Raw genomic sequence first — 10,200 nt, forward strand, 5'->3', positions numbered from 1 at the left:
CCGTACTTCTCTACTTTGGTATCTGCGGGCCTGTTATTGATAAAATGCGGAACGGGATTTCGCAACAACACGCTCCTCCTCGAGGGTATAGGTTGTCCTGACGATCAAGCTCGGCCTCTCTCTCTTCGTACATGTGCACTCAAGGTGAGTCATGGATAATATCGTAGGGCAACACAGCTTCCGCACCGTACACCATGAAAAAAGGTGTATATCCAGTAGTGCGGTTGGGCGTGGTCCGTAGCCCCCCAAAGTATGGAGTCAAGCTCCTCAACCCAGTGCTTGTCTGATTCTTTCAAAGACCGCACTAGCCTAGGTTTGATGCCCCTCATAATAAGACCATTAGCCTCTTCGACTTGAACGTTTGTTTGTGGGTGATAGACAGAGGGTTAATTGAGCTTAATGCCTAGGTTAGCACACCAAGGTTTCACCTCATCAGCCGTGAAATTGGAGCCATTATCGGTGATGATGCTGTGTGGAACACCATAACAGTGCACCACGCCGGATATGAAGTCTATTACTAGCCCCGCCTCGGCCGTTTTGACCGGTTTGGCCTCTATCCACTTAGTGAATTTATCCACCATGACCGGTAGATACTTTTTCTTATGGATTCCTCCTTTAAGGGTGTAGGTGTCAAAACTGGCGGATCTTGGGGACACAATGTTTAACCAGGTTCGGGCCCTCTCGATGGAAGTAATACCCTACTTCCTACTTGATTGATCTTGATGATATGAGTATTACAAGAGTTGATCTACCACGAGATCGGAGAGGCTAAACCCTGGAAGCTAGCCTATGATGATTGTTGTTGTCCTATAGACTAAACCCTCCGGTTTATATAGACACTGGAGGGGGCTAGGGTTACACAGAGTTGGTTACAAGGGAGGAGATCTACATATCCGAATTGCCAAGCTTGCCTTCCACGCAAAGAGAGTCCCACCCGGACACGGGACAAATTCTTCAATTTGGTATCTTCATAGTCCAACAGTCCGGCCAAAGGATATAGTCCGGCTGTCTGAGGACCCCCTAATCCAAGACTCCCTCAGTAGCCCCTGAACCAGGCTTCAATGACGATGAGTCCGGCGCGCAGATTGTCTTCAGCATTGCAAGGCGGGTTCCTCCTCCGAATACTCCATAGAAGATTTTGAACACAAGGATAGTGTCCGGCTCTGCAAAACAAATTCCACATACCACCGTAGAGAGTATAATATTTCCACAAATCTAATCTACTGACAACTTTTCATAATGTGACATCACGCCATGCCCCGTTCATTATTCGAACCGTTCTTCTCAACCAGCTACTGCACATATTGCAAGACGGTTTTCCTGGCACGTCTAGTCGAAGCAGAGATCATGTCCCCTTATCACGGGATTCTCATCAACACGGGATTATCAGGCAAGTGGGGAGGCGCACAGTTTTTACCGCCCCTATAAAGGTGCAAGGACTCCTCTTTTTCAACCACGCCCTCTCCTTCTCTGCCCATCCATTCTTGCGCACTCGAGTTCCAGCGCCCAAGTTCGCATTTTCTCTGAAGAACCACTCCAAATATGTCCGGAGCGGGAGGCAAGTGGATGGCCTCTACCGTCCGGAAGAAGGACATCAAGAAACTTCGGGAGGCCGAGTATCTAGCCCAGAAAATCAGCCACCATCTCCCGACGGCGGGACAGATCGTCCCTACCCTGGAACCCTACGAAAGGGTCGTATTCCTCCCTCATTTTATCCGCGGGCTAGGGTTTCCCCTCCACCCATTTGTTCGCGGCATCATGTAATATTACGGGATCGATTTTCATGATCTATCCCCCGATTCCTTCCTCAACATCTCGACATTCATTGTCGTCTGCGAGGCCTTTCTCCACATCCCGCCACACTTCGGCTTATGGCTGAAGATCTTTAATGTGAAGCCCAAGGTAGTGGGCGGTGAGCACACTGAGTGTGGGGTGCTATGGTGAGCAAGATGCCCAACGTCACATGGCCAACAGGTACCTTCAATGATTCCATCAGAGAGTGGCAACAGGAGTGGTTTTACATCACTGAGCCGCGCGGCGCGGAGTGGGCCGCTGCTCCCGAGTTCCGATCTGGAGCCCCTCTACGGCTTACGTCCTGGCTCAAGAAGGGCCTGGATTGGTCTTCGTCCGACGAACTATTGGCGCTCCAGATGCGCGTCAAGGATATGGAAGACAAGAATATCGAACTTGTCAATGTAGTCTAGGTGATGTTAGTCCGTCGGATCCTACCTTGTCAACACCGGACTTATAATCTATGGGAATTCGATCCGGCCAAGCACCAGACCCTGCGAGAGCTCTTTGGCTCCTCGCACGAAGACATCTGGAAGGTGCTTTTTAAGCCCGGCAAATCATGGCTGGACTCGGCCGAGGACCGCGAGTACCAACTGTCCCGCCCTACAAGCTCGGTAAGTTATCATACGTTTTATTCGCCTAACTCAAGGGAAATGCTTAATGTGTTTTACACAACTCTCCTAGGGGTGGACGAAGAAGGCAGGGCGGATCCAATGTCCGGCCCCGCCGCCCGAAGAACCGGCCGGCCCACTTTTGACGAAGATGCTGGACCCGGCCCCTTACAAGGTGCGGAGAAGAAGACAAAAAAAGAGGCAAAAAAGGCCCGGGGCGGCCTTCGTCACCGTGCCCGTCTCGCCTCCGAAGAGGACGAGGAGGAGGAGGAAGACAAATCCCTAGCGGGGGGAAGAAAGAAGAGGACGGCCTCCGTACACTTGGAGGCCGAGTCGCCTAAAAGGGGAAAAACTCTTCTTCCGAAAGAGTCCATTGCCATCACCGATAGCAGCCCGGCGTGGGATCCTAGGGCCCAGCCCCTAGTGAACTCGTAAGTATATAAAATCCGAACACGTTCATGTGTCCGGACCCATCATGGCATAGTATATTAACCCTAGCCATATTTTTGTAGTCCGACGGGGTCCCGTTCCGAACAATCCTCGTCAGAGGACTTGCTGAGCTCGGATGCTATGGAGAGCGGGACGCCTCCAAAGGCCCCTCCCCTCCCAAATATGTGATCAACACCGAGGCTTCATCCCAGAGGGACTCCATCCAAGGAGGGGTGGAGAAAATCATGAAGGCGGTGCCTGGAGGTCAAACTTCAGGGGCCGGAGACATGGGGGAGAAGATCCCCACAGGAGTCGACGGCGAGGACCATCTTGAATTCGGCCCCCAGCCGGACACAGTTTTGGAGACCAATACGGCTCCGGAATCAAGCAGGCGGCCTTCCTCGGCTGGATAGGGCGTCCTTGTTCCACCAGCAACCTCTGTCCAACCAGCGGCGTCGGGGGATTTATTGGCGGAGCTGAAGAGCGCCTCCATCGTCGATGAACACCATGCCCTTATGGGTGCGGTGATTGAGAAGATTCAGTCTGCTGAAAATGGACTGAATGAAGCCTGTATCGACCTTATAAGAGGTTTTGAGGTATGTTTTATACGGTTTCGAAGAGTGTCATAGTATGGATAGTAGCCCTTGATACACTGTCCGATGAACGAAAGAACCGGATAAAGGATCAAATATATTTTTCGCAGGAAGACTCATTTGATGACATCTATCTCTCTTTTTTGTAAGAATGTGTCTGTAGCGGCTACTGCTTCTCATACCGCAGAGGTTTCCGGACTGAATCGATGTCTGGAGCAGGCCGGAGCGGAGCTTGGCCTATTGAAAAGGCAGTTGGAAGATCAACAAGGTATGCACAAATCTTGTTCGCGTTCAGTGCGAACGAATTTTCAGTATGATAGAATATGTGTCATGATTTGCGCCAGGGGTGATGACCGAAGTCGAAGCTCTGAAGAAGGATGTTGCCGAGGCCGAGGAAAAGGCAGCCACAGAGCAGGCTCTTCATGAGAAGCACGAGGTCAAGGTTGTGGAAGCTAAGGGAGAGCTCCAAGAGGCCATGAAAAAATGTGAGACCCTGGAGCAGAGTTTAACGGAGAAAGAATCCGAACTCACCAGGGCTCATCAGGCCGTGTGCGATGCCCGTGGGGAAACCCAAGGCGCCCTGCAGGAGATCCAAGAGGCGAGGGAGATCACAGCGGGTAAGGCCTTCTTCCATGTAAAACAAGTATTTGAGGCCAAAATTATGTTTTATACTTGTAAGTTTGGATTTCTCCAGGGGTATTTGTGGAACTTCCCCACAGCATATCGGATGCCGCCCAATTCTACCGAGCCGAAGAGGGGAACACTATGGATAAGCTCTTTTGGTCGCAGTATCTGGCACCGAATTATCCGGTGCCTTTTACCGATCAACTGAAATAGCTGATCGAACTATATAAGGCGGCCGAACTAGCCATGAAGGATTTGATTATCCGGCTATGGCCCGCCAAGTCGATTCCAGGTAGCTACTTCGGGCTCGTGAAGCGACTTGTTAGTGCCTGCCCTCGACTTGACGTCATCAAGTGGTCGGTCTGTATAGAAGGTGCACGAATGGCCTTTGACCGTGCAAAGGTGCACTGGGGGAAGATGGATGCTGAAATGCTGATGACCGAGGGACCGCCAGAGGGGAAGGAGCACCGCAAGCCCGAATTGTATTATGAAAGTGTCCTGAAAGCATCTTGCCTTGCGACGGAGCAATGCGCCAAGGACATTATATTTCCATGAATATAGTCATGTTGTCCTTTCTAATGTGTGAACAGGGTCATTTCTATTATTTATTGCCTGTTATAAAAGTTTACCCTCCTGCGCGGCCATTTTATATATTAAACCTTAGAGTTGGCCAGTCACCGGCTTCTGCCCCCTCGTAAGAAATACGGGGGTGTTCGGGACAAACCAGATCACTCTTTATCCCAGTTTTGGATCCTTTGAAGGAGGTGTTCAGCACAGCGAACCAGGCAATCGGACTATAGGGCTTTATCATTCTCACTTAGCCATAGGAGCATTAGGAAGGTAGGCGCAGCCCCTGGTGTTCGGAAGACCGCATGAGGGGCTCTATAGGCACCTGATCAGAAGAAGAACCGACCCATCGCACGCTGCATTGGTTATGGCATTATGCGGGAGAAATCCTTAAATATTTTACAACCTCTCGAACAGCTGACCAGCTCTCGTCGTATCATGACAATCAGTTTTCGGCTATCTCTACTGAGGTGCTTGTCCAGAAGAACCGGGACACAATTGGAGTAGTTCTCCCTGTGCCGCCTTAGCCGATATAGCGAAACATAAGGGAGCAAAACATGGGAGCCGGGCAAACCCAACATTTGACCCAAGACATGATTCAGAGCTGATGCATATAATGCTATAAGTTCGAGGTGCCGAACTTCTGTGAAGGTGTTCAGACTTTATTGCCGTATTATGGGTAAAACGAAGCCCCTGGCAAAGGCATATCGCAGTGTACGGATGCCACTGCTGGGACCAGGGAGGAAGAAGCTGTGTGCAGATTCGGAGTATAGTCGGATGGACGTCGCGTGGAATATCTAAAGATTCCCTTGTGCGTTCGAGCTGTTACAATGTCACCAGTCCCGGTCTGCGCAAAGGTGAGCCTGCAAAGGAAATGTAAGAAATATTTGTGTGCCGAAGAGCGGTTGAGCCGCGATATGTGGCATGTTCTGGACTTCGCCGGAATGTTTATTTGAGCCCTAGACGAGTCGGGCTATCCTGCCATGAAGTAGTTCGGACTACTTTGAATGCGTCATGTGGTTTGGCCGTCGACTCAAGATTTGACTGAAAGGTGCCCTACATTGCTTCTGCTGTTAAAGCGGCAGCGTACTCTATGGTACCGAGGGAGAGTTCGGCCTCACCATTAACCGTGATGATGCCGCACAGACTGGGCATCTTGAGTTTATGGTATGCATAATGTGGCACCGCGTTGAATCGAGCGAACACAGTTCGCCCGAGCAATGCCTGATAATCACTGTGAAAGGGGACAATGTCGAAGATTAACTCTTCGGCACGATACTTGTCTGGTGATCTGAAGACTACCTCGAGGGCGATGGAGCCGGTACAGCTGGCCTCCATGCGTGGTATAATACCTCTAAAGGCGGCTTTAGTGGGTTTGATCATCGAATGATCGATGCCCATCTTGCACACAGTGTCCTGGTAAAGTAGGTTTAGACTGCTGCCTCCGTCCATAAGGACTGGTGTGAGGTGGATCCCGTCAATTGTTGGGTCGAGGACTAGTGCGGCTTTATTGCTGTGAGTGGTGTTGACCGGATGATCCATTTGGTTGAAGGTGATCGGCCCTAGTTTGTATTGCGGGCTGACTGGTTTCGTTAGGTCGACATCCCTAAGGGTGTGCATCCGGTCCGGGTTGGGAGTGTGGGTGGCGTTTACCATATTCACCGTTTGGATTTGCTGATGAGATTTCTTTTGCCCTCCTCTATTCGGCGATCTGGGCTCCTCGTCGTTGTCATCGCTTTGAGACCCCTTGTCTTTGTTTTTGGTGCCTAACCCGCCAACTTGTTTGATGACCCAACATTCTCTGTTGGTATGATTGGCTGGTGTTCTTGGTTTGCCATGAATTTTGCATGGACGGTCGAGTATGCGGTCCAAACTGGACGGACCCGAATTGTCATTTTTGAGTGGCCTTTTCCGCTGACCGGACTTAGAGCTATTAAATCCGGCATTGACTGACGTGTCTTCGGCGCTTTCACCATGTTTGCAGCGTTTGTGTTCGTTGCACCAGGGTTTGCCGTTGCTATCTCTGGCCTCTGATTTGCCAGTGTTGCTTGTTGTGTTGTTGCTACGAGCCAACCAGCTATCCTCGCCTGCACAGAAGCGGGTCATGAGTGTTGTGAGGGCTGCCATGTACTTTGGCTTCTCTTGGCCGAGATGTCGGGCAAGCCATTCGTCACGCATGTTATGTTTAAATGCAGCAAGGGCTTCGGCATCCGGATAGTCAATAATTTGGTTATTTTTGGTTAGGAACCGGGTCCAGAATTTCCTGGCTGACACTTTGGGCTGTTGTGTTATGTCACTCAAATCATCAGCATCCGGTGGTTGCACATAGGTGCCCTGGAAGTTATACAGGAATGCGTCTGCCAGGTTCTCCAAACTTCCGATGGAGTTTGCTGGCAAGCTATTCAACCAATGCCGAGCTGGTCCTTTGAGTTTTAACGGGAGATACTTGATGGCGTGTAGATCATCTCAGTGGGCCATGTGAATGTGGAGGAAGAAGTCCTCTATCCATACTGCTGGGTCTGTAGTACCATCGTATGATTCAATATTCACGGGTTTAAACCCTTCTGGGAATTCATGGTCCATTACTTCATCAGCGAAGTATAGGGGGTGTGCGGCGCCTCTGTGCCAGGCTATGTCATGATGAAGTTTATATGAGTCTTGTCTGCTATATTCGGCCTGGCCAGATTTTCTTCTGGTGTATCCGGCATGACGACCGTCGTCACATGTTGAGGCGCGCCCTCGTGATCCGAAGATCGATCTTTTATGTCCTCCTTTGTTTTCCAATACGTCTTGCAGGTCCTACGTGTTACCCCAAGCCTTGCTGTTTTTGTTTCACTGGCGACAGGGTGCGGGCTGGATTTCGGGCTTATATGCCACTGTGTCCTGGCCATGAGGTGGCCGGTCTGCCGCATCATACGCTGGAAGCGCAGGCTTTAATGCTTCCCCTTCAAGTTGGGGTAGCAACCTGCGCTTTGGGAAACTTTTGATTGGGCGCTCGAGTTCGTGTTCCTCGGCTGCCAGGACCCTAGTCCATCTATCCGCTAGCAGATCTTCCTCAGCTTGAAGCTGTTGTTGATTTTTCTTCAGGCTTTTTGCTGTGGCAATAAGCTAGCGCTTGAAGCGCTCCTGTTCGACGGGATCCTCAGGCACGGTAAATTCTTCATCGCCGAGGCTCACCTCGCCTTCGGAGAGAAAAATGTAATTGTCATCCTATGATTCTCCGTCTGCTGCCTGTTCCTTAGGGCTGGCTTGCCCATCCTCCTACCCAAAGCCTGGCTGGAGGGGATTGTCTTCGTCTTCGGCACTATTTGCAGCGTTATTGTCTCATGTGCTGATATCGCTATTTTTGCTATGGCGGGGCTTAGAGCGGCGCCGATGACGTCGGTTCTTGGATTGCATCTCGGGGGTATTACCCTCTGTTGCCTTATTGTCATCGCTTTCTTTGGGGGTGTCCACCATGTATATATCATACGATGAGGTGGCAGTCCAGCGCCCTATGGGCGGTGGTTCCTGTTCGTCTCCCGCATCGTCGTCCATACCGTCGATGTCTTCGGAGCCGAAATCGAGCATGTCGTTTAAGTCGTCACATTGGCTACTAAGTGGGTGGTGGGTGGGGAACAAATTTCTTCGCCGTCCGCTTCCCACTCGAGCCGGACATAGTTCGGCCAAGGGTCTCCTGACAAGGAGAGAGACCGTAATGAGTTTAGCACGTCGCCTAGGGGCGAGTGCTGAAAGATATCCGCGGACGTGAACTCCATGATCGGTGCCCAATCAGATTGGATGGGCACGGACGCGAGCGGTTCGGAGTCTGTGGCCGGGGACGAATACTTGTGTCCGGCAACACAGGTCTCATAGGAGGTGAAGTCAGCATTCGGCTCTATCGCCGCTGAGTGTGCGGCCTCCGTGGCGGTGCCATCCACCCATCCTCGGACGGCACGATCTGTTCTAGATTGAGGGCCGGAGTAGTTAATGGTGTGATCTCCCGAACATTGTCCGACGGTAGAGCTAAATCATGCTCATCGTGACTGTGTGGCGCACCTGACATGGGTTCGAATCCGTTGGAGATCAAGTCTCCGCGGATGTCGGTGGTATAGTTCAAGCTTCCAAATCTAACCTGATAGCCAGGGGCGTAGCTCTCGATCTGCTCTAGATGGCCAAGCGAGTTGGCCCGCAGTACATAGCCGCCGAATACGAAGATCTGTCCGGGGAGGAAAACCTCACCCTGGATCGCATCGTTGCCGATGATCGAAGGAGCCATCAAGCCTTGATTGTGACGGCGCGGTGGAACTCTCAATGAAAGCACCAATGTCGGTGTCAAAACCGGCGGATCTCGGGTAGGGGGTCCCGAACTGTGCACCTAAGGCGGATGGTAACAGGAGGCGGGGGACACAATGTTTACCCAGGTTCGGGCCCTCTCAATGGAGGTAATACCCTACTTCCTGCTTGATTGATCTTGATGATATGAGTATTACAAGAGTTGATCTACCTCGAGATGAGAGAGGCTAAACCCTAGAAGCTAGCCTATGGTATGATTGTTGTCGTCCTACGGACTAAACTCTCCGGTTTATATAGACACCGGAGGGGGCTAGGGTTACACAGAGTCGGTTACAAGGGAGTAGATCTTCATATCCGAATTGCCAAGCTTGCCTTCCACGCAAAGGAGAGTCCCACCTGGACACGGGACGAAGTCTTCAATCTGGTATCTTCATAGTCCAACAGTCTGGCCAAAGGATGTAGTCCAGCTGTCCGAGGACCCCCTAATCCAGGACTCCCTCAAAGGGGTCCAACCATATCAAGACCCCAGACCGCAAAAGGCCAAGTGATGGGGATCGTTTGTAGAGCGGTGGGGGGCATGTGGCTTTGGTTGGTGAATAGCTGGCAGCCAATGCAACATTGGACAAGGTCCTGTGTATCTGCTTGGGCCGCCGGCCAGTAAAAACATGTACAGAAGGCCTTGCTAACAAGGGCCCGAGCTGCAGCGTGGTGACCGCCGAGTCCGGCGTGAATTTCAGCAAAGAGCTACCGCCCCTCTTCCCCGGAGATACATCTTTGAAGAACTCCGGTAGCGCTTTTCTTGAAGAGCTCTCCTTCATGAACCTTGTAGGCCTTCGAGCGCCGAACAATGTGGCGAACCTCATTCTGGTCCTCTGGGAGTTCCTTACTATTAAGGTAGGCCAAGAAGGGTTCAGTCCATGGGGAATCACTGCCATGATTAGATGGGCCGACGGTGTTATTTCGATGGCTGAGCCCCGAATGATATCGTTGAGTTCGGAGGCTGGGGTTGTGTTTAGATCTGGACTGGTGTTACCGCTCTCCCCTTGCCACACCACAGACGGCTTAAAGAGCCTTCCCAGAAAGATATTAGGTGGGACAGGGTCGTGCTTGGCGCGGATGCGAGCGAGCACGTCCGCTGCTTGCTTGCTTTCTCGAGCCACGTGATGAAACTTAAGCCCCTCGAATCGAGCTGACATTTTTAGGACGGCGTTGCGATAAGCCGCCATCTTCGGATCTTTGGCATCAAAATCTCCATTTATTTGAGATATTGCGAGGTTTGAGTCCCCGCGCACTTCCAAGCGTTGTATGCC

This window comes from Triticum aestivum, chromosome 6A (assembly GCF_018294505.1).
Source record: "Triticum aestivum cultivar Chinese Spring chromosome 6A, IWGSC CS RefSeq v2.1, whole genome shotgun sequence".
Classification (NCBI taxonomy): domain Eukaryota; kingdom Viridiplantae; phylum Streptophyta; class Magnoliopsida; order Poales; family Poaceae; genus Triticum; species Triticum aestivum.